The sequence below is a fragment of the Corvus cornix genome, chromosome 2 (assembly GCF_000738735.6).
Source record: "Corvus cornix cornix isolate S_Up_H32 chromosome 2, ASM73873v5, whole genome shotgun sequence".
In the NCBI taxonomy this organism is placed as follows: domain Eukaryota; kingdom Metazoa; phylum Chordata; class Aves; order Passeriformes; family Corvidae; genus Corvus; species Corvus cornix.
The window spans coordinates 124,962,097-124,987,275 of record NC_046333.1 but is presented as its reverse complement, the minus strand read 5'-3'; positions in this window follow the sequence as shown (position 1 = coordinate 124,987,275).

Sequence of the window (25,179 nt, the reverse complement as noted above, 5' to 3'; positions counted from 1 at the left end):
TCCCATGTTTGCTTGCATGGTTCTTCCCAGCTTTGGGCAGTGGGCAATTTTGTGTTTATCTTCAAATCCCTAACTGCAATTCACTCACCTTGTGGATGCTGAACCCTCCACTCACTGTTTGCTTGTGTGGTGTTATTATCTTATTTTGTCATGGTGCTCTGGCATACTGGGATGGCAAGACAAACCGGGGGAAAGGAATGAAAGATGTCTTCCTTAAAAAGCTCACAGGCAAGCAGGCATCTGTCTACTCCTTCCCTGCTCTCATCTTACCCTTAATGACTTACGTCTTTCCTTGTGGTTCACGTTGCAGAGGTACAGGGGAAGATGAGGCCCAGGAAAACTCTTGCTGGAGCAGGTGCTTTAGAGTCAGTTGTCCACTGACACTGGGAGCAGAAGCCTGGGGCTTAGAAGATCTCAGCCAGTTATATTTTTGGCTGCCTTTTATAATAATAAAAACAAGCAGATCCCTATAAAACTTGTTTATACTTCCTTCTCACTGCTTTTGAGTGGGAGTGGAGAGATGGAATTTAATAGCCTGGGTATTTTTAATGAAATTAAATTTGGGACTAAAGATGGTAGTTCCCAAAATAATAGAGACAGCATTTACAGCATGAGGATGTTGTGGCAGTGGAAATGGTACTGTTGCTACTCTATATTTAGTTGACTTAAAGCATTCATTTGAGATGTAGGTGACTGATTCAAATCCATTTTCTCCGCAGTTCAGACCAGAAACCTGAATTTGTCTCAGACTGCTTAAGTGTTTAAATGCTATATGGACCTAATCCTCTAAATAAAAATAATTAAATAAGAAAGCAAATAATTTAAATAATTCGTGCCAACTTTTCCCAATTGGAAATTGGAAAATTTGAATTGGAATTTGTAAAATTTACCTGAATTTACAGAAAATTGCAGTTGCAAGCAAACTTTTGCCATTTATGTAATGAGGTATCTCCTGAGGACATGTGTTTTTGATATTTCTTTGGTCATTTGGCTTATTTCTTACCAGAACTCAACTATTTTCATGATATTGTAATACAGTTTTCTTTTTCTTATATGATGTCCTGTGCTTGTTGAAAATGCTACAGTTTACTTGAAACGAAACGAAAGGTTCTTGTCTGTAAAATACAAGAAACGAGATTCTTGTCTGTAAAACTTGTTCTCTTAAACTGCTCAGTCCTATTACTGACGCTTCTGATTTCTTGGAACGTCCAAGTGAAAGACCCTGTAGTGCTACCACCATGTGGCCATAGGAAAGGATTTCACCCTAAAGACTGTCTCGGGAGAAAAGCAGCTGGGAAAAAAAAGTGTCCCTCACTTGGAAAATTTGAAGTAGCTAATAAATATGTTCTTTCCCCTCAGTTCTACTAAAAGAAATTTCAGCTTTAAAACCCAAAACCTCCAAACCAAAACCCCAAACAAAACACCACAAACTTTAAATAAAAGAAACCTTAGAACAGTAATGGAAAATGTGAATTGAATAAACATTTGAAGAACCTGCTAGCTATTTTTGTTTGGTTTTCCTTGATTGTTTTCCTTTATTTTGGAAATCTGTTTCATAGAATTGCAGAAAATACATTTTGTTATCAGCATTGATGGTATTGAGATTGGAAGAATGCATTGGCATAGTTGGAGATCAAACATATTGTTGGTAAAATCTCACTGGGGTCAGGCAAGGATGTATTTGATTATAAATATCAGTATAATTTTGTTATTTGGGGTTTATTTACTGTGTCAGAAGTATTTACTACCCTTATGATTTCAAGATCTCATGTAATATATGCTGTACTTATTAAATATATACTACAATTAGTAAATGCGTTTCTTGGTACACTTTGACTTAAATGCTTCATTAAATTTGCATTTTATGCCAACAGCACAGCAATTCTGTTAAATATCCAAAGTTTATACAAATGAGAAAGGGTCTGTAGTAAAGTAAGATTCCTTTTCAGCAATGGGAAGAAAGTGGTATATTTTTTTCTCTCTTTTAACATGCAGAGGAATTGAAGTCCTAAAGAAGAAAGTGTGTATCCTGTATCTCCAAATAAGCAACAACTTAATCCATGGCAAAAAAAGTGCTGTTAAAACCTGCTTCTGTCATTATCAGATGGAATTCCTGAGAAGCAGAAAATATGGGAAGGGGTTGTGCTGACACTGCCTCTTGCATGGTCTGCACCTGTACTGCTAATGACCAATTCCCATCAAAAGCACAATGGCTTTCAGCAATTTTCTACAATGTAGGATTGCAGGACCAGCTTCCAAAGAGGATTAAACTGCACCTCTCCATGCCAGTGTAATGAAGCTTTATTTTCAAAGATTGCTGTAACCCTCCAGCAACTCCAGTATTATCAGGCTGTAGGATCAGAAAGACACTTCCTTTATGCTTGAGTATGCAGCTGGTGCAGGGATTTCCAGTATATCCTGTGGCAATTTTACTTGACACCTTTTATACAGTGCATATTTGCCAAACTTAAATAATAGAGAAGGGAAGAAATCATTTGATGCCGGTTGTGATTTAGAACCTGACAGCTTAATGAGCACCATAAAACATTACCTAATGCTGTTTCTGCAAATTGTATCAAAATATTTACTCTGTTTGAATGACTGCCAGGGTGAATTTTATTTGGGAAACATTTTAAATGCTTCTCTTCTTGTTCTATTTTTAAAATATTTTATAGATAAGGCCAGGGTGGAATCCAATTTAAAATAATCTGGTTTCTTAGATTAGGTAACATGAATAAGGCTGGTTGTTTTCTAGCACATTTATTTTATTAAGACAGTCTTAAATTTAAGTCAAAAGTAACAGGGGAAGCTGTTTAAAAGATCTTGTAAGATTAAAAAAATCAATTTTCTAAAAAAAGAAAAAGAGGTGCATGAAGAGAGGTGCTCTTCCTGGGAAAGGATTTCAATAAGACTGTTTGGTTTAGTTCCAGCTTGTGTATTAAACAGTCACCATGTGTTAAGCTGGAGGGTAAGTTTGGAGTTACCTATTCTGTTTTGATGCCATGTGCATATGCTTTTCGAATGAGTGCATCTCAACCAGAACGAGCTGCCTCACACAAAGCACCCTGCTCTCGGTGCAGCAGAGACCCTTGTACAAGGGGATGTGTCAGTGTCTGCTTCACTCTTTGCTTGCTGAACCCTCCTTTCCCTGACTGTTTTGTATGTAATGGTGCAATATTACTATGAAAAGGTTTAGAGAGAGATGTTGGAATCATAACTTCCTAACTCTTTCCTTTAAAATACATCATGACCAAACAACTGTACTGATTGAGAGATTCAGCATCCAGCTCCCATTCCCAAGGCCTTTGCTCTTTCTTTGCTGGAAGAATCACAGCTATCAAATTCATGTTTAACAATATTTACGCCTTAGAGTACGTATTCTTCCCTGTCCTGTACTGCTGCTGACTGGAGTGGTGCTGGTCTGCCAGCCTGGCACATCCTTCAGCTTTCAAGCTTTGAATGTTGATGGAACTATTACTGCTAAAAAAAAAAAAAAAAAAAGGGGCAATTAATGTGATATATAAAGAAAACATGTCTTGCTGCAGTAATGCTGAGTTTAGTTGTGCATGTTTGTTTTTACAGTGGTCTACTTCCTTTTTGCTGTCTGTTGCCAGCAAAACAGCACTTATCTGTAATATGTAATTCTCAACAGGAAAGAAGGAAACTGCTAACCAGCAGCACAAGGGATACAATAAATGATGCTTTTGCAAGTACCGTTTTCAAATTTATGCAGATGCAGAAAAAACAGGTCATGTGGAAGAGACTGGTAACCTATAGAAACTTAGTGATTTTTTGAAAATTATTTATGCATGTTGAAGTTACTGATAAAACACACAGGATGCTGGATTGATGTGTAAAACTGCTTTTGGTTTCTGTGATGTTGTCTTGCTTAGAAAAGCAGGTCCACTGAGGAACATTTTTTTAACTCCCAATTTTGGAAAGTGAGGGGAATGAACACAGTTGACAGAATTTTCTCACTGTATTTATGTGTTCAAATTGTTGCTGTTTGCTTATTGGCATTAAATCAGTGGTTACTTCCTTTCCCTGCTTCCCTTCTCTTACAGTTTTCATTCCCAACAGATCAGTCTTTTTCTTACAGGTTTGTCTAGTAGTATGCACACTGTAAAAAAACTCCTATAAGAAGACTGAGAAAATGTGTAAGCACTCTGTCATGGTTTAGGAACAGCACTCCCCAGTTTAGTGCCCCCTTGCCCCAAGACTCTCCCAAGCCAGATGCCACTTGCTTCCTCCCCCTGCCTTCCTCCCTTGCCACTTCCTGCTCCACGGATAGAGTTGAGAAAAAGGTGAAAGTTAAGGGTTGAGATAAGAACAATTTACTGGAAACAGCAATGAGATAAGAAAGCCAACAGTAACAGCAACACTATTAATACCAAAAATGTACAAAAGAGGGTGATTTACATGCAAAGATGCTACTGAGGAGGACTCTGATGACAGGGTTTTCCCCTCCTGCTATGATTTTTCTCGACTGAAGCCATGCCCTTCTTCCTGGAAGCAAGAATCCTTTACCTCCACCTCCTGGCAGTGACGTGAGGTAGTGTAGAATAACAACCTAGGCATGCCTACATGGCTCCAGGCTCCACTCCCTCACAGCTACTGTGAAAATTTTGTCCTGTCTCTTGCAGAAAATGCGTTATCTTCCCTCCTTCTGTCATCTTCTGCTGCTATTGCCTCATTCATGTGCTCCACTGGTAACCCATCCAGGCTCACTCTCTCTATTCTATTTTTCATTACTGATTGTTAATATATTATTTCCAATAGAAGTATAATGTAGTTACATTTCTAATTACAGTTTTATATTGTTATATCTATTCTGCATTATACATGTTACTAAGTCTGTTTCAGCTTGCATATTATTGCTCAGCTTTTTACCAATATTTTACTACTGAACTGTTAGAATTTGCAGTTCTGTTGTGTGTTTTTAAGCAGTTACCATGTTTTAGAGGTGGCTGTGTTGCAGCAGTATATATGTTTCTTCTACTAACATTTTTGGAAAGTTTTCAAAATAATTTTTGCTCATTTATGCATAATTAAAGCAGAAATTAGAAAACTTACTAAAATACCTGGTAATATAATCTTATTTAGTCAACATGACCACTTACCTGGTCTTTCCCACAAAGTTATCTTTATTCTTTTGTCATCAGCCAAGATTTTTTTTTTCTTATTTAGTTTTTTCATTTGTTTGGAAAGTATTTCTTGCCTATCAAAAATAAAAAGTAGTGACATAAGTAAGCAGCTTGGGAGAATTTGTAAGTCTATATGACAGAGATTTCCTTTATGCCTATAATGTCAAATGGTTTATGTCTATCAGTGCCATGTTGCTGATATTTGTAACACTAATGGCTATCTGAAATCGAAGCAGTCTGTACTTTTCTGCTCCTTCTTCCAAGTTGTCCTACCTATCAGGTAAGCATCTTCTTATTGTAGGGCAAAATTCCTCTGCATTTTGAAAGATGAACTTAGACTGTATTATAATTTTTGAATTGTTAAATACTTATGACCTGCTCAAATTTGCTGAAGTATAAAATGAAGTGTGCACATGCACTTTCCTGAATATCTTCCAGTTTGTATCTTTTATGGAAAACATAACCAGACAGCCGGTCTCCACATTGTGAAAACCAGTCTCTTTCTGTGATTAAAATTATGAGAATGTCCTGTTGAAATTCTCCATGGACCAAGGTGGTTTTCACTAGTCATCAACAAACTTGGGTTTTGGCACTCTGGTCAGCCTTTGGTCTCCAACTACGCCCAAATACCAGGGAGAAATGGTAAGCAGGACTGATGATGTTGTCCCGTTCCCACATACCAACATTGCAACTTAAAAAGGAAGCCTTATTATTTATATTGAAGAGGACTAAATTCAAGGAGGTGGCAGGAGCAGCCTTTTCTACAAAGCTTCCATATAGCGCAATTCACCATTGCTCCGAGCCCAAACAATGCACGTGGTGCCACTCTGTCTGCTGTCGAACAATTTCAGCTTGCTTTTTTTAACAGGCACGGAGAATAGCTGTGTGATTGCAAACTTGGTCTGTGTGCTGCAGCAAATAGCCTCTAACTTATTTATAGCAGCATGCATTTTGGAAATTACAGCATTTTTATCCCCTATGGACACAGCTTATTATTTGCTTGGTTACTTTACAATTGTGACTGTTTTTGCCACCCACTATATATCATTCTTCAGTGGTTATTTTCAACCACAAATGGAGGTGTTGGCTTTGTGCAGTTCTGTAATACACAAGACAGTGTTTCCAAAGTTCCTGGAGCCCAAAGGCTGTAAACATTTTTTTTGGACTACACTATTAGTTTTTCATCCCAGATAGGTACTTTAGAGTTTAGTTAATGTAATGATACCATGAGACAGGTGTTGGTTTTCAAAGTACAGCTAATCCATATTAATGAGGCACCCTGGGCAGCATTTGGTACAGAAAATACAACATAGACCTAGGAATGCGGCCGCAGCAGTGCACATGAGCCTGCTAATCAATTTTTCTTCTTAGTTTTTGCTTCTGTAATTAGTTTAAAGTAGCAGTGAGTTATGAGATCTGATGACCTTTGGAAGAAAAAACCCTCACAAACTAGTAGCATTTTCTGATAAAAAACGTTTTGCCAGTTCTATTTTCCCAGGGCATCATGATAAATGAGAGATGGAATATGGTGTGTAAAACGTCTTGGGAGAACAAAGCAGACCATAGGTGGCCTGGAGCTTCTTTGGCAATGTCAGAGTCTGTAAATACTCTTTAAGCCACACTTTTTCTCATATGTGGACGTGCACACATACACGATAGGAAAAAAAAGGCTTGGGAAACTTATTTCTGCATTGGAAGGCTTGAGTGTTGTCTGTAGGAGATGAGTAGGTTAACTCTCTCTTTTCTCTTAATCCAGGTGCTAGCTGTCAAGAACTGCAGAAACTAGAATTATAAACTCATGACTTGGCAGAAGAATTAAAATTGTTTCTAGTATTTGGTTCTGAGATTGATGAGAATAAATGACTTGAATCTCTGTGTGCAGCATATTAGGAATTTTCCCCCCCACCTTTGAGAAAGCCTTGCTGTTAGCACACAGTTTCACTGAAATACCTCTAGCAAAGTGTAATTAATTTCCTCAATAGCTAGACAAAACTCACAGAATCTCAGCCGGTCCAGATGCAGAAGATTATGGATTTTATTGAAAACTCTTAAAGCGTTCCCCAACATGTTTCACTCATCAGTGATTCTTGGTGAAGTGGATGAGGTAGGTTCATGCCAGTTACACAAGCATGTGGTACTTTTCAGGAGTACAGGGAACTGTACTTGACTAAACCACAGAGCAAGTTGCAGATGTTTCTGGCTTAAAGTCCGGTTGGTTTGACCTGTACCTGTAACAGAGGTAAGGGTTAGATGAAAAAACAGTCCAGGTTATTGTAGCAGTATAACTGCTTTCATTAGATTGGGTATAACTGTGTGCTAAACCCTCTTGTCAGCATAATGAGTTGAGCTGCAGAGCTGTGCTGATGTGGCCTTTGATTTCATTTTGGGAGACAGGTTTGGCCTAAACTAGCTCGTGGGCTCTGCATGGCAATCCTCTGAGAGGTGTAGACTTGCCCAAAGACAGAAGCCACTTAGTTTCTATGTTGAGAAACTGAATTAATGATGTTTGGGACCAAATGTGAATTATAAGTCTTCATATAACATAGATCTTACTCAGGAAAATTAATGCTATGATATAACCATGGAGTGGTAATTATTCACCCCTCTGGAATAGTTTCAGTAAGTGAGTCTGAGAAGGGAATTAATACAGCTAGGGAAACACTGCAGATAATATATATCAACCTCGAGCTCTTAGAAGGCATGAGTCAGGCCTCCCACAAATAATTATTTTAAAGTTGTTCTTAATTTTTGGTTTATGTCTTTCTGCGTTACTTAGTTTTTGGGTTCACATAATTTTTTTTTTTTTATTTGGCAGATTAGGAATTTTAATTAAACCAACTTTTTTTTTAATGGCAATTGATCTTCTTGTGTAACTGTAACTACAAGAACCAAGACACTAAGTATCAGAATGATGATAAAATTGTTGATATTAGTGAAGCTGGAGATTTACAGAATTATTTCACTGATAATTCCTCTCAGTCTGCTGTATAACATGAAAATTACTCAGGCTGGAGGCCAATAACTAGCCATGTGCCCCAGTGGTCAATAATGGGTCCAGTCCTGTTTAACATCTTCATTCATGACCTCAGTCATGGGACAAGAAAGTACCTTCAACAAGTTTGCCACCAAGTGCGAAACTTGGAGGAGTTGTTACACAGAGTGGTTGTGCTGCCATCCAGAGTGACCCCAGCAGGCAGGAAAAATGGTGTGATGGGAACCTCATCAAGTTCAGCAAGAGAAGTGCAAAGTCCTTCCCTTGGGAAGGTACAGCTCCAGGAACCAGTACATACTGGGGCCACTGGGATGCAAAGCAGCTTGCTAGAAAGGGCCTATGGGGTCCTGGTGCACTCCCAAGTTGAACATGAGGCAGAAGTGAGCCTTTATGGCAAAGAAACTGGATGGTGTCTTGAGCTGCATTAGGCAAGCAGGTGGCAGGATGCAGTCCTTCTCTGCTCAGCCCTGGTGAGGCCAGACCTGGAGTGCTGTGTCCAGTTTTGGGCTGGACGCAGCAGTTCAAGAGACAGTGCAGGGAAGGGTCCCTAAGATGCTGAAGGGACTGGAGCATCTCTTTAATGAGGAAAGGCTCAGAGAGCTGGGACTGTTCAGCCTGGAGAAGAGAAGGCTCAGAGGGATTTCATCAATGTGTAGAGGGGGCAAAGGGTACAGGGCCAGGCTCTTATCAACAGTGCGCAGTGACAGGACAGGGGCAGTGGAACACTAACACACAGGAAGTTCCTTCTGAACATCAGGAAAGAGCTATTTACTGTGAGGGTGACTGAGCACTGGCACAGGTTACCCAGGGAGGTTGTGGAGTCTGTTCTTGGAGATACTTAAAAGCTGTCTCTGGCCATTGATGATTTATTTAGTCACACGTTTTTATTTGAAGTCACTGGTCAAGGGGGAGGAGTGGGTGTTGACTGCAGCTTGGAATAGGCCCAAAAGACTGATAAAATTAATTCTGTTACTCCTACCCACCAAACCCCCGACAGATGCTTTTCTTCCCCTGATGCTTTCTGTAACTCCTTGTCACCCTATTTAGATGCCATTATCCAACCAGGGCACAAAACCAGGTAAATTCCTACAAAGCAAGGTAAGGCTTTTAAGACTGAGTGTGGCCAAACTGTGTAGGGTATTCAGCTGCTTTGCTGCTACTAGGCAGCACAGCCATTCTGAATTAAAAAATGTGTGGTGCTTAGAGGCAAAAATAAATAACATAAATAAACATTTAAATCTTAAATAACATGTGTGTTATTTAAGACTAATTTATTCTCCTGTTCTGCTCACTAATATGCTAACAAAATTGACAGTTCTTGCTGCCTCTCTTTTCAGGTGCACTTGTGTGGAGCTAGGACAGAAATAGCAAATGAGTATAATTTTTGTATCCAGTGTTTTGCAGCAAGAAGCAGAGGCGATAGTACTAAAGCAACACTTAGGTTGTATGTATATGCCCTTACTGAGTAAGGAGCATCTGGTAACACTGTCCCTGCTGTTGTATTTGCTTGCCTGATTTTTCATAAAGATAGATAGATAGATAGATAGATAGAATGTTCAAGAAAGAATTTAAAATTCTAGGCAGGTATTGCTGTTGTGCTGGAAGAACTGCAGTGTAAGTAAAGACCCATATATTTTAAAAGGAAAAAGGGGGGTTGGGAAAGTGTTCTAAGAGTATTCAGTAGCTGTTAAAACTTGCCTTAATAGATTTTGGAGTCTGTGTGTGGTCACTGCTGCCATGGCTCTGTCAGCATTTTAGGCACGATAGCAGCCAAGCAGGGACGCAGATGTCTTTTGCTTTGTGAACTTGCTGAACGTAGCCATGATTTATGGACACTGAAATGTGAAGTATGATGAGAACCAATCATGGAGCATTTTTTAATACAAAACCAAAGGTCTTTTTCCTTCTGTGATAGCTGTCAAGAAAGGCAAATTTTCTATTTTCCTGTCTTAGCACTTTACAAAAATTTTTTTTTTTTGCCTAAAAAACTTAAAATCCAGCCACCCAGCTTGGGTGAGAAATAACAACAGCCCCCCAGTTCTTTAAATACTGAAGGGATTGTTCTGAAAAATACTGAAGCTGTATTTTGAATAATCTGCTTTGAGACTTGGCAGGCTCTGATCTCATGGAAAAGGGAACATAATGTGGTCACACTGTGAGAGCATGTACCCACTTAACCGAGAAATTGAGATACGACTCTAAAGGCAGAGAAATAACCATTGGGTACAACAAAAAATGCCCATAATTTATTAGTGTTTTGTAACTTTTCATTAGTAGGGTAAGAGGAAAAAGGCTTAAGCAATTTTTCTTTGATTAATGATCTTATTAGAAGAAATGAAGGATTGCGTACATGTCCTCTGAAACCTCTTGTTCTTTATTTTCAGAGTAGTTAGCAGGCCTTGCGAAGGCAGTGAGGTAGTACTGAATGATTTTCATAATTCCTATAAAACTGTGTAAAGCATTTCTTTATGGAAGTGCTCAACATGCATGTTTAACCTGTCTGAAATCTTCTGGAAGTAATGAGTGTTATTTTAAATACTAAATTTTTTTAAAAATTATGATCTACAACATGAAATCCCTGTCAGAGCTTTCAGGTCTTTTCCATACATCATAAAGAAATGTAGGTAGCATACGAGTGTAATTTATCTGCAATTTGTACTCATTAACTTCAAGTATTCACATAGAGATCCTAATCTCAGTGGTAATTGTAAGTTGATTACTAATCTGTCCTTCCACTTGGGGAGTTCAGTTATGTCTTTTCCAGTGACTTTATACATTTGAAGTCATCTAAAAGTGTTTTAATCTTTCAGATTATGTTTCAGAGTAGTGCCTGCACCACCTTGCTCATCTTTGGGTCCCTGGTGCCAGACCAGTCTATTACCACCTAAGTACTAGATTTTGTTCCCCCTGAAGCCTTTCAAGACTGTTCTTGGCAGCTGGCTTGACAGGGCTGCTGGAGATGAGACTGAAACGCACTCCGCTTCCTCCAGACACAGCTCAGTAAACAAGCTGTGATCCTCTGCTTGGCAGGAGGCAGAGCTGCTGCTGCTGCCAGCCTGGGAGGGGATGCAAAGCAGCAGTGATGCGTGGCAGCAAATACAATATCCTCCACTGGGACTTTGACTTGAATCACGCATTGCTGTAATGTGGAGGTTTCTGAAATACTTGCCTGCTTCTGCAAGACGTATTAAGAGAATGCTAAGCTTGGTCCTGGAGTATACACCAGTGCTGCACTTAGCTAAAATTAAACTATAGTAAGCGAGTGGGAAGGAATAATGTATGGCAAGAGTAGACTTATAGGCTAACTTGCTCAGCAGTGATTTAAGCTTAAACAAATAAAATGAAGAAAGGAGGTTTGAGGTGATTTATTGTAGAATCATAGAATGGTTTGTGTTGGAAGGATCATTAAAGATCATGTAGTTTCAATGCACCCACCATGGGCAGGGACATCTTTTCGCTAGACCAGGTTGCTCAGAGCCCCATCCAGCTGGGCCTTGAAGAGATGGGGCATACCTCCAGGGATGGGGCATGCACAGCTTTTCTGGGCAACCTGGTCCAGTATCTCACCATCCTGTGATTATTTCCATGACCTTCCTCTGGTCTCAGTCCAACAGGTCCACGTCCTTCTTGTGTTTTGGGCCCAAGAGCTGCATGCAGTACTCCACGTGGGAGTCTCAGGAGGACAGAGTAGGAGGGCAGAATCAGCTCCCTTGACCTCCTGGTCACACTGTTTTTAATGCAGCCCAGAGCACAGTTGGCTTTCTGGGCTGCAAGTGCACATTGCTGGATCATGTTGAGTGTCTTGTCAACCAATACTCCCTCCTCAGGGCTGCTCTCAATCCCTTTTCTGCCCAGCCTGTACTTGTGCTTGGAATTTCCCTGACCCATGTGCAGGACTTTGCACTTGTCCTTGTTGGCGTTTGTGATGTTCACATGGGCTTATCTCTTAAGCCTGTCGAGGTCCCCCTGGATGGCATCCCTTCCCCCCAGTGTGTCAACTGCACTGCTCAGCATGGTGTCATTGGAAAACTTGCTGATGGTGCACTCAGTCCCACTGCTTTCACCATCTCTAAGCTTCCTTTTTGTGTTTGAGTTTGTCCAGGAGCTCCTTGGTCATCCACTTAGGCCTTCTGGTGTTTTTGCCTAAATTCATCAGAGTGATCCTTGAGTATTAACCAGCTTTCTTGGGCTTCACTTCTCCATGGTCCTTCTTAGGGCTTTATCCCATGGTCCTTTCCAAGCAGATCTCTGAACAGGCCAAAGTCTGCTCTCCTGAAGTCCAGGGTAGTGAGCTTGCTGTGTGCCCTTCCCACTGCCCTAAGGATCTTGAACTCCACTGTTTCATGGTCACTGCAGCTCTGGCTGTCCTTGAGCTTCACATTTCCTGCAAGCCCCTCCTTGCTGGCGATAACAAGGACTGGCACAGCACCTTGGGAATGATTGGGATTGTTCAGCCTGGAAAAGAGAAGGCTTCAGGGTGACCTAAATGCAGCCTTCCAGTACTTGAAGGGAACTTACAGGAAAGATGGGGCAAGACTATTTTCAAGAGCATGTAGTGACAGGACAACGGGGAATGTGTTCAAATTGAAAGAGAGTAGATTTAGATTAGATATCAGGAAAAAATTCTGTATTGTGAGGGTGGTGAGGCACTGAGGTGGTGAGGCACAACTGAGGTTGCCCTGGAAAGCTGTGGATGCTCCATGCCTGGAAGCATTCAAGGCCAGATTGGATGGGCCTCTGAGCAACCTGGTTGAAGGTGTCCCTGCCTACGGTGGGGGGTTGGAACTAGTTGATCTTTAAGGTTGCTTCCAACCCAACCCATTCTATGATTCTGTGACCGCTCCTCCTTGGCTCCCCTATCACTGAAGACAGACATTACCATCAACGCATTGCAGGAGCCTCCTGGATTACTTATCCCCTGCTGTGCTCTCTCTCCAACAGGTATTGGGGTGGTTGAAGTCCCCCCTTGAGGGTCAGGGATTGTGAACGTTGCATCTGCTTGGTCTGCCTGGTCAGGTGACCTTGAGTAGGCCACCACTGTAATGTCACTTGTCCTTGCTGTCCTGACCCATAAGCTCTTGGTCTGCTCCTCATCCCTTCCCATTTAGAATTGGTAGAGTTTGCCTCCATTTTCTTCACACCATAGATCAAATTTGAAAGGTCTTTCTCTGAGAATTTTCCATTCACATAAGAAAAAATAATCATGCTAGATGTTAGTTCTTCTTCTAGCTTTGTTAATCAGCCTTTAGATCTATGAATATTCCTGTGGCAAGGTATTTAATAACCCTAATATTAGTTGAAAGGTGAGGATTTTCCTCCTTTAAAGTGAATTAAAAACTGTTCAGGAAGATCATTGATCAGATCCTTGATAAGATTGCAGGCATACTTTGGCATCTGTACTTTTACATAGTCAGTGCCAGTATACTCATGTGCAGTCATATGTCTTGTTATCTAGTGTGCAGAGCAGGCAGGCCTGCCTTATTTAAATAAGGCTCTATGTAGATACAAATACTAGAAATTCTTGTGCTGTTTTAAAATAAAGTATCTGAGGATAAAGTCTTCACAAGTCTTTAAGGTTACTTGCTCTCAACTTGTTTGCCAAGAATAGAAGTCATAACTTTAAGGCTTCCAAAATCTTTCTGACTAGCTCACACCTAAGGAAACATTCAATTTGTGGGTTCAATTATTTTTTCTGGCATTAAACATCATTTTTTTAATATTCTGGAGCTTTCTTCTGTAGCTGCTTAACATAGTAACATTCTAGTATTTTTAGCTTAAAAACTAAAATTGAAAGAGCGGTAGAGAGCATGCTGTTACTATCTTTGCTATTAGTGATAAAATGAACAATATTATTTGTGTTCCATTCATGGAAATCCGGGGATTTGTTTATTTTAGAATACAATTTTCTTCTCCTCCTTTTTTTTTTTTTTTTAACTAATTCACAGTCTTAAAACATACTAAACATTTCTTTCTCTTTGACTTCATTATGTATGACTTTATCTGTAGTATGGTCTGCGTGAGTTAAAGAGCAATTGCTAGTTCTCTTATTAGCTTCATGCTAACCATTGAAAAATCGTAATACTCTTTGCAAGCAAAAATTTCAGTCCTTAGAAAAAAGTCTGCATATTTTGCATATTGTATAGTGAATGGTGTCCCTGCTCACTGCAGGGGGTTTGGAACTAGGTAATCTTTAAGGTCTCTTCCAACCCAGGCCATTCGATGATTCTGTAATAGGAAGCAGAAGAAGGTAACGCTTCTGATGTTGTGCTAGAGGGCTACTTTGGTGTCTTAAACATGCTCCCAAGGATGGTAATGTAAATAATAGAAGTGCCATTTCCATAAAGGGAAAGTTGACAAAAATCATTATTTGAAGAGTAGCAATAATCTACATGAAGTGATTTTTTTTTTCTGCTGATAGATAGCTAATAATAGAGGTGCATGTACAATATCATGGATGTGTTAAATTTTCCCATACCCATTATTTGCACAAGCTAAATGTTTGTGAAATACAGACGTACAGCTGTGGTGTCTTGTTATTCTTCTCGGTTCCGCTAAGCCTTTGCGGTGGGGATTTAAAATTACAACTCCGTTGTTACTGTCTTTGATTTACCTTTTGAAGGGACATAGGGCTTCTGTAATTCCAAATCCCACGCTCAGTTTTAGGTCTTGGTCGAAGTGGCAGCCTTGAATTGGGTGATGGTGGGAGGGAGGGGCGGGAGGGCACGTTACTGTGTTTTTGAAGGAGATAAATACCTTCGCTCAAAGTGCCAGGCTGTCTCCAGAGCAGCGCCATCTCACGCAGGCCGCTCCCGAGGTCAGGAGCCCGGTGAGCGCTGGCAGCGGTGGGGCGGGAGCCGCGTGACCGGCATCTCCAGGCTTCCTGCTGCAGCCATGCAGCGCAGGGCGAGCCACCGCTGGCTGCCGGGGTGAGCGCGGAGCCATTCTTCCGCCTTCACTTCCTCGGCTCTTTAGCCCCCATTGAGCGTGGAACAGTGGCGGGGGACAAAAGCTGTATACACTGTACAAACAGAGCACTAAAGCGGCAGTACACTGACTCATTCTTCGCTCTGTGTGAGAACTGAGGGGGACTCTATTCACCGCCTTTGTGCCGGTGTCTGTCAACAGCGCTGTTTGAGGCCAGCCCCATTGTGCCGGCCAATGTTTCTTATTGACCCGAGTCTGTGCCCGCAATGTTCCCAGGGTCGAAGTTGCGAGCGAGAGAATGTTTGAAAAGGGGTAATCGTGGGCTAAATGCGTTTTGCTGCATTGTCGTCTGACCTATTAAATCTAAACTGCGGTCCGCGTTCATGCAAACAGGTAATTATGTAGTCACAGCTGCAGCCATTGACATCTGGTTACCGCCCCGTGGAAAAAGGGGATGGGGTGCTCGCCTCTCCCTCCAGACTCTCAAGCGCTGAACTTTAATGATATTAACTGAAAATAGAAGGTGGATTAGCAAGACTGACAGGTCAACAAGGTGGATACTTTATCCAAGTAGGCAGAAATAAGTCTGAGTGCAGTTGCTTGGGTATCTCTGCTGCCTTATGCATCAGATTTTTCCCATAGCTGCAGGCTTGGCTGGGCTCTAGAACCAGTTATTATTTAAGGGTTTTAGATCAGGAGAAGTGGCAAAATACTTCTGTCATCCTGTTGTGCGGAACAGTTCTGTAAACAGACACTTTTTTTTTTTTTTTTGGTAAAGCAAGCAACTTACAGTGGTTCTGGTCCCCATAGGAAGAGTTGCCAGGATTTCCAGATAACAAACCTTCATTATCAATAAGCCAGCATTTCAAAATTTAGTGGTAAGTGTACAAGGGTGATAAAACATTCCTGGCCATAAATTATTTTAGGAAACTGTTTCTTCTTTTAATGTACTTTGGAACTGAGGGCATAGTATTTGCATGTAAATTAGTCTGACACATGCTCTTTCTCATCCCCCTCTGCTCTCTCCCTTTCCACTGAGAGGGAAGAGATGTCTACATAACATACAGAATTATTAAAACAGCCTGCTTTTCTGTCCTGCACAACTTTCAGTGGTGGGATAAATAACCACTATAGAAATTAGGAGAGAGGGTTACAGGCTCCTGGGTGACTTCCATGGCACATCAAAGCTGGGAGCACAGTCAGTGCTGGGCAGCCCTGGGTTCAGGGGAGGAGAGGAGTGCAGCCAGCTGATAAATCCCTCCTTTAAGGGATCACTTGCGGGAATGAATGGTTATCTGCTTCTCCTTGCATTTGCATCCCAGTGCTGCTCCTTAGGAGTCAATTATTCTGAAGCGCTGTTGCTATGTGGACTGTCATGTAACAGGGAGAGTAGGTACTACATGTTACAATAAAAGTATATAGGTACAGATATATGGATGTAATCTTCCAATATATGATCTTGTAACATTTTGGGAGGACTGTAATTGCCAAAAGAGTGAAACGTTCTCCTTTAAAGCTACGTCCTCTGTTACAGAGCAGAGAGCTGGTTCTTCACTCATGGAGCAGGGAGGCAGAAAAGATGGTCTGCTCAGATTCAAGGGAACCTGTTTGTATTGTTGATCTCTAAAATTACCTTGGATAGGCATCTGTTATGTAATCAGCTTTTTCTTTTTTTTTCTTTTTTTTTTTTTTTGTGGATTGACTTTTACTTGATTTCTACCTTTTTCTACTCCTTACAGGCCTCTAGGGAATGGACTGACTTTCTTATGGAAAAAGCAAGGTTAAAATGTGCAAACCAAAAATATTTCAAGTGTATCTAGAAATGTGTTGGCATTACCGTGTTTTTCAGGCAGAGACTAGTAGGGAAAAACCAAGTCCATCTACCAGCAAATGACAGTTAAATTGCATCTTCACAGTTGTTTGATTCTGTGACTCTTCAATACTTACTGCTGTAGGAAAGAATAAATTTTCTTAGCAACATTTCTAGGCTATACCAGGACTATGTACAGTCTCTTTGCTGCCTCTGCGTCAACACATTTTTTTCCAAATATATATAAAATTCTATTTGTGCATTCCCCAGTAGATGTATTAAGTTCATAAAAATACTAAATAGTCTTAGGAATTTGTTGTTTTTCTCTTATGTAGCTCTGTCTTCTAAACCCCTTGTCCATTTCTCTGCTTAAAAAAATAAGTGTTCAAAGTAGAGTATTTCCTTTTCAGTATCCACTGATATTTTTTAGTGTAAAAGGAACACCAAGGAATGGTGTAAATCTAAAGAACTCAATTGTCTGAAAGAGTGTTCTCCTCAGCTATATTATCTGTAGAGGAGATAAACGAGATTGAAGGTTTATCCTGTAAAGGTCTGTAAATGTCTTACACTCCTTAAAATACTTTAATTCTATAATACACTTTAATTCTATAACTGAGAAAACCTGTTCCACTTCAAATATGAAAAGTCAGGATGAATTTGAAATGAGAATTCTTAGCAGAGATCAAGAAGCTTCCTGGTTAAATTGGTTTTTTCCCTGTGTTACCTAATAAGTAAAACTTGATTAAACTTTTAATTTGGGTACTCTGGTTTTGATGTCGTGTGCATCCTGTGATGTCTCAGGTGTAATTCTGAATGTCTCTTTATGTAATTCAAAAGGAGTTATAAGAATACACTTTTCAAAGAGGCAGAGTTGACTTGTCTTTAGATAAGTCACCTAACTTACTGAAATAGGCATTAACCACTTCAGCATTCTTGTATGTTTGGAAGGTGGTGCTGCATAATGTAGAAAAGTTGAAAACTTAGATGTAGGAATTATTATGGGCTCAGTAGTTTGGAGCAATAAGGTAGTAACATCAATGTAATCAGGGGAAGTCTTGCATAGTATACATAGTTTAGCCTCATGCTTCAGCAAACAAGGCATTATAGACAAAATTCTTATAGTTCTAGACAAAATAAGAGAGCAGAAATACAGACTTCTTGGATATGCACTGAAGACTGATTACCTGCACATGCAATATGTGTACTCAAGATCCTGGCCCTCACTTGGTGGAAAATAACTTCAGTGTGGGCTCTGAGGTTCTTTCTGAAGTTGTTGTACTTACTGGTAAAGTCAGCCCTGAATATGATGCATATTTATGCAGTTTACATATGGTGCATCTGTAGGCATAATCTAAATGGCCTTAGTTCATGTACCTTTCTTAGAAGGAGAATGAAGTGTGAGCCAAAAAGAAAAAAAGTTTCTATGAGAAATTAGTTGGCTTGTTTCAACAAAGGCCCCAGGATATCATAACCAATGTGTAAAAAAGTCCAGCATGCTTGGCATGCATTGCCCCTGTGAGTTCAAAAGAACTCTATGGAAACTGAAATGACCTTTCTAAACTGTATTTGAGGGCGTACCCTTTGAGTACGGGAAATAATGTTCCGATAGCAGCAAATGGGACAGCCCTTTTCCGATACATGACATCTGTGGATTACAGCTATACAGAAAATATGGCAGAGAAGCATAGGAATGTACAGTACCTATAGATGAAGGCTTTCCTGCCACCACTGTTCCTTCCAGGATTTATCTTCATACAGCCTGTGGGAAAGGCTTTATGGTTCTGTAAACTCTATCCAGCTGAATGTTAGCCATTTTCCTTACAAAAATTTTCTTCAGGTTTTTAAAAAGTGCACTTATCTCAGCAGAAAACTGAAATAGCACAAAACATTTGAAATTATTCTTACTAAATTAAAACCAGCTCAGTTCCTAAGGCCAGTAGGTGATGTGCAGCATCGTCTAATAATGAGACAACATTATGAACATGTTCATGTAACATATGTAGGGTTCTGGATGTGTTGAAATGAAGAACTCGGTGTTGCTTTAGAGAAACACAGCTATAGGGAGGATCAGATATTTTAGTTGTTAACATGCTGTCTGAAGCAAATAATTTAATTTCAAAAAGGGAAAACTTGTGCATAACCGAGATCAGATCAGTAATGGCTTTGGAAGACAGCTCTGGTTTTCCTGCCACTGGGGCTAATGCACAGTAAGAGCAAAGAAGTGGGATTAGTTTACAAATTGCCTCATTTATACTTTGTAAAATTCAAGATTTATTTCTGCAAAGTAAAGGCTCCATTGCGAATGCCTTTTATACTCTGCAGTATGAGGGCAGCTGGCTGGTCAACTACTTTTTCTGGTTTTGTAACTCTCTAAAGTTGACACAGTTTGCTTTTTCCTGTTGGTTTTATTGCAGGTGGACATTTCTCATATTCAAGTTCAGATGATTTTTCCCTCTAGTTACTAGAATGAAATTAACTTAGTTTTTCTCTCAGTCACACTTGACATACTGCTTTTCATTAGGGAAGATTTCCGTGTACAGACAGGATGCAGTGCTTAAACAGGGTTTTCAAACAATAAAATATAGATGCAAACAGCCTCAGCATGGGTTTCCTTTTACCCCCTCTGACTATTGTCACAGCTTCCCCTCATTCAGTCCAGTGGCAGTTGTTCTTTGTGTGAGACCAATAGATAGTATTGATAGATCAGCAAATGTTGTGCTTATGTTTCATCTCTTGTAAAATAAAAACGCAGCTCTGGATTCTTCAGATTTCCTCATTTTCCTTATTAAGAACATTGCTGCTGCTCTGCAGCCTTCAAAAATAAAATAAACTGTTTGGAGGGTTAAGAATTTGTAACAGCCTATTCTTGCTTTATTTTTTTTAAAGGAATTTCTGCTCTTTGACAAATTGAGGTATTTTTCTTTGAAGGAAAATATACATGGCAATACACACCAAATTAGTGTGGGAGGAATGCATATTCACTTTTAGAAATGCTGCTAAAAGTTATAGTGCCAACTACCTCATTAATTCATCTTCGTTTATGGAATTGGTGAGGTAAAAATGTTAAGGGCTTGGAGACTGCACAGCACAGGTAACAGGAAAGCTGCTCAGGGATTTTTAGGAAGAAGATGCTTATACCTTGGTGCTTCTGGAGAAGGTATGTGCAGTGGAGGGTTAACTCCCTGACACACTGAAGTGTCTTAATTAGAGCTTGGCAAAGAGCCATGGTCAATAGAAATACACAGTGCCTGAGACAGCAGCAATAACTGGTGGTTTGAGTCTCTGGCGAAGTCTCCTGCATTCAGCAACACACTCTGTCTCTGCCTACCTGTTGTGGGAAAGCAAGATACTGCTCAGACCTGAAACAAAGCAGCCAAGCATTTTCCCATCCAACTTCACCATTGTAGACTTTAAAAGAAAGAATGTGGAGATGGGGAGAGGGGGGAGACACCTGTCAATAAAAGTAGCTTTTGCAGCCACTCGCTGCACGTAGTGGTCTGCAGCTGAAGGAAAGGCAAATGAAAACTGCAGAGCAAGTCTGGTTTTGCACACTGAAGGGATTGAGTGCAATACTTGCCTTAAAGTAGAAAAATGGGAGAATTTGAAGTTTGAGGCTGAGAAGATTTTAAAACATTGATGACCTCTGGTGATGCTTTTCAAACTGGGAATTACTGCATGTGTTTGAAGAATGAGGATGATTTCCTTTTAAGAATTATTAATAGATACTTCTTTGCCAAGGTTATAGCCTATTTACAGTCTTGATAGGAAAAATATAATATCAGGTTGCCTGATTAATCCTATATTGTCATACGATGATGATGATGCAGATTAAATGTAAAACAAAACATCAAATCTGTTACTAAAAAATTAAATGTAAAACTACTTATAGTTTCAGGACGAGGCTGCTGGATCTTACAATGAGGAATATACAGATATGAATTTGGGATAAAACTGAGCTGATAACTTTGTATCTATAGAGACTCACATTCAGAGAGACAGTAGGGTACTTCTGTAGCTGGTGTGTCCATAAAGTGTGTAGAAAGGCTTTTCAGAATGTACAGAAAAGCCCAGAATTTGTAAGACTGCACCTTGGTATCTCTGTGAATGCTTACGTTTCCCATACTTGTATGAGAAAAGAAGAAAATGTGTTGTAAGCTTGAGGGGTTTTCCAGAGGTACAAACAGTAACTGAGCTCTTCTATTTCTCACTGATTTTCAGTGGAAATTGAACACCTAAATCCAGTTGGTGAAGGCGTGAGAATTATCTCCTTTTAGGTACAACGGCATCAATAATGCATTGCAGTCTCACTATACAAAACCAGAGTACCAAAAATAGTCTTTACTGGTATTAATATTTAACAATATGTATTGGTTTTGCACGGCCTGGTTTTTGGTAGCAGGGGGGGCCACAGAGATGGCTCCTATGAGAAGCTCCTGGAAACTTCCACCATGTCTAGCATAGCCAATCTCTGATGGCTCTGACAGATGGACATGCTGCTGGCCAAAACTGGGCCAATGAGAGAGGTTGGTAATGCCTCTGTGATGACATATTTAAGAAGAAAATCAAAGTCACACAGTTTTTGCTTCTAGTCAGAGAAGAGGAGGAGGTGAGAACATGTGAGGGAAAACAACATGGTGAACTAAGGTCAGTGGAGAAGGAGGCAGAGGAGGTGCTCCAAGCCCCAGAGCTGAGATTCCTCTGCAGGCCGTGGTGCAGACCATGGTGAAGCAGCTGTGCCCCTGCAGCCCATGGGGATCCACAGCAGGTGCAGAGATCCACACACAGCCCATGGGGAGGTGCCCCTGCCAGAGCAGGTGGATGCCTGGAGGAGGCTGTGATCCAGTGGAAGACCCAGCAGAGGGAGAGGGCCCTTGCTTCCAGGCTGGAGCAGCCTGTCCTTGGAGGACTGCATGCTTTGGAAAGAGAGACCCACGGCGCAGCAGTTTTGGGAGAGCTGTGTGCCTGTGGGAGGGGCTCACGCTGCAGCAGGTGCAGTCGGACCCATGAGAGCAGACCCATGCTGGAGAGGTTTGCGGAGAACTGTCTCCCGTGGGAGGGACCCCACAGTCTCACAGGAGAACACTGCTGAAACAGGGGAAGGAAATCCCAGTGATGGACTGACCAAACCCCTACGCCCTGTCTCCCTGTGCTGTCGGTGGGAAGGAGGGAGGGGCTGGGGGAAAAAAGGTGTTTTAAGGGCTTATTTGACTTCTCATTATCCTCCTCTGACTCTGTTAGCAAAAAATTCACTTTGTAACTTTTTAAGTTAAGCCTGTTTTGCCCTTGAAGTGTTTTCTCCTGGTCCCTATCTCAACTAATGAAGCCTTCATTAGTTTTTTTTTCCCTCTCTCCTCTGCCCAGCTGTGGCAGGGGAGGGTGAGCAAGCGACTCTCATGGGTGCCTGGCGTCAGGCCAGTGTCAAACCATGACACAATCAATAACAAGATTGAATCAAAACCACACTTGTGTGTCTCTTTAAATCTCTAGGTAGAGGTTTACTTCACTTCATCCAGGCTCTGTGTTACATAGTAAATCACATCAGAGGAGACTTGCAGGTCATGGCTGAGTTCAAGTCCTGCTAATTAGTGAGGCACTGAATGGTCATTTAATCCATGCCAGTTGTGTGCATAACAATAATGTGTTACTTTAGCACCTCACTGGAGCATTTCTGGAGTCTCTAACCTCGCCTATTGAGTGACAGCAGGGTGGCAGTGCCAGTGTTATCTATGTGTGTATCAGGGTGGTGGGTACCATTATGGACCTGTACAAGTAGGTTTTTGCTGTATAGAGAAATATGAAAAACAGCTGTGAGTTGGAATCTGCAGTTTGCCGTGATAAAAACCCACTTGGAATAAGATGGTAATGGTTCTGAAAGGCTATCTCTTGTTTTATGCTTTCTATTCACAAGTTTGACTTTTTGCCTGGGATTATGCATCACCTCAGATGAACCCATCACAACTTTCTGGCAGTGATAGTCCACCCTGCAAAGAAAAAAATATGAGCTGCTCCGTAGCATTCAATCACAGCCCTGACTGCTTGAGATGAGGACCTTCTTTGTGAAGAACATGACCTGCTTAGGTCTTTCTGCGTGAAGAAGGGTCACCTTCTGCTTGAAAAAGATGATCTCTTTTATTTTACAGTAAGCACAGATAGCAAAGAATTCTGAGTCCTATGGAAGATTTTCCAGTATGTGTTTGGAATTTAAGGAATTGAGCTTCTTGGGTTTACCCACCTGCATTACGTCTCTGAGACAGCCAGCTCTTCTTGTGTGGCCACTTGGTTGTATGCCATGGATAGCTGAAGTGTCCCTGCCTAGTGAAGATGTGGGTTATCCCTTCCTACAGCATCCTTGAGCATGGATACGTTTTCTTCTGACCAGTCTGGTCTTGGGTACATGCAGCTACTTTCAAGTTAATTTTACTGCAGAAGTTGCGTGCTTACATTTTCTGGATATGTTTTCTAGGAGAGATATTGGATAGTCAATGATCTGGTCTGCTTTTTCAAATATTTGTGCAATTATTTTAAATAAAAATGGAGCAAAGTCAGTACTTAATGTATTTCTGTAAACTGTTTGCATGTGTGTTTGTTTATTCTAAGGGATGTAGCAGATCTATGTAAATTGTATTTAGACACTTGTAAAAATAACGATTTGACCCAGGTGTCTGAGAGCAGTTGCCTTATGAAAGAACTGCTGAGGATCAATGAAGACCTACCATGAGAAAATACAAATTTGAATGTATAATGAAGATTTACAGTGAAAAATTCCATAGCTAAATTATTTGAAAATTAGGTATATAGCATGTATTTCACTCAGACTCTCAGTGTTTAATGTCAACATGTTTTGTGGACAGAAGGGAAAAAGTCAATGTCAGAAGCTTGACATCAATAAATGTTTTTGTGCCATCTCCCTGGCCTTCTGGTAGCAAACTAGGAGGGCAGGAGCTATACAACACATGTGAAACTCACTTTAAAATCATACTGCAGTAATTGTCTGAATGAAAAGGTTCAGTGAGTTTGCTTCCATAGGATGCTGCCTTTTTTAATGGTAGCTGCCAGTATTTTCATTATTGACCAGAGTGATGGAATACTGAATGTGCTCATTAAACACGGAGGTGATGTCCAGCTGAGAGTGGCTGCTAATCCAGTTTGAGGTTCCTTTAAACTGTAATATAGCCTTAGACTTCAAAATTAAGTTGACAAGTTGGAGGAGGGGTCTGAAAAAAACCATTGGCAATCAGAAGGTACAGTTGCAAAGTGTTGGACATAGGCAGAGATGGGGATTGAATAGTAGACAGTGATTCTGCAGAGTAAGGTCTTGCTGTTATTGTAGTTAAAAAGCTATATATAAAGAAAGAAAATCATGTGTGTCTACTCCTCCCTCCCTTCCCAAGAAAAAGAAAGTAATAAGCAATAACTTCTCTGGATAAATATAAAGGGTATTTTTGATTAGTGTTATTATTTTGATCCATGATGACTTTTTTCACCTTTCCCATGACTGTGATCCATAAAGCTCCTTACTCCATCCTTCATCTCCAGTTGAGAAACCAGTGAGTCTGTCCTTTTGTCAAGAGGATTTTAATTTTGTTGAGAGGCTTTCGTAGACCTGGTGGTGGGACAATGTTGGGCAGGACAAGTCTGTAGATGTCATGAAAAGGGGTCAGGTTGGGAAGGTGGCATTGACCTACCCTTGTTTCACTGGGAGGAGCCCAATAGCTGCCATCATCGTAGTGTATCTGTGATATCCTCAAGTCAGGACAGAGAGTCACTGGTCAAAAAACACTTGTGGCCTTTCAGACTGCTCTGTGAGAATGTTTGAATTCACTGAAGTACTGATGCTGGGCGTGACCTCGTGCCATGTCAGATGAATGTCAGTCACAGTGAGTTTGCAGTGAATGAAGTATGGTATCTAGGGTTTCCCTCAGAATAAAGGGTTAGCTCTGGGCAAACACTTACCTACACCTATTCAGTGCAAAAGTACCTTTTTAATGTAGGATCTCTTGGTTTTGATTAAATTGTGTTAGAACAAATGCTGAGTCAGTTGCATGCATTTTAATAGGTATAAGTACTTAAAAGGAATAATAGTTTGTTCATCATGCATTTTTCAGTTGCTTCTTTAGGTTTTTATTATTTCAAATGAAAGAGGTTGTACAAGTATAAAAAATTTAAATTGTTTTTAAAAATTTAAACCAATTAAAGGTTGCATTCCTGGTGAGAAGAAAGAACAACTTTTTGCTGAATTACTTTCAGTTTAGATTTATACTTAATTTTTATATCAGTATTTTTATACCAGTGATTTTTAGAAGCTTTTC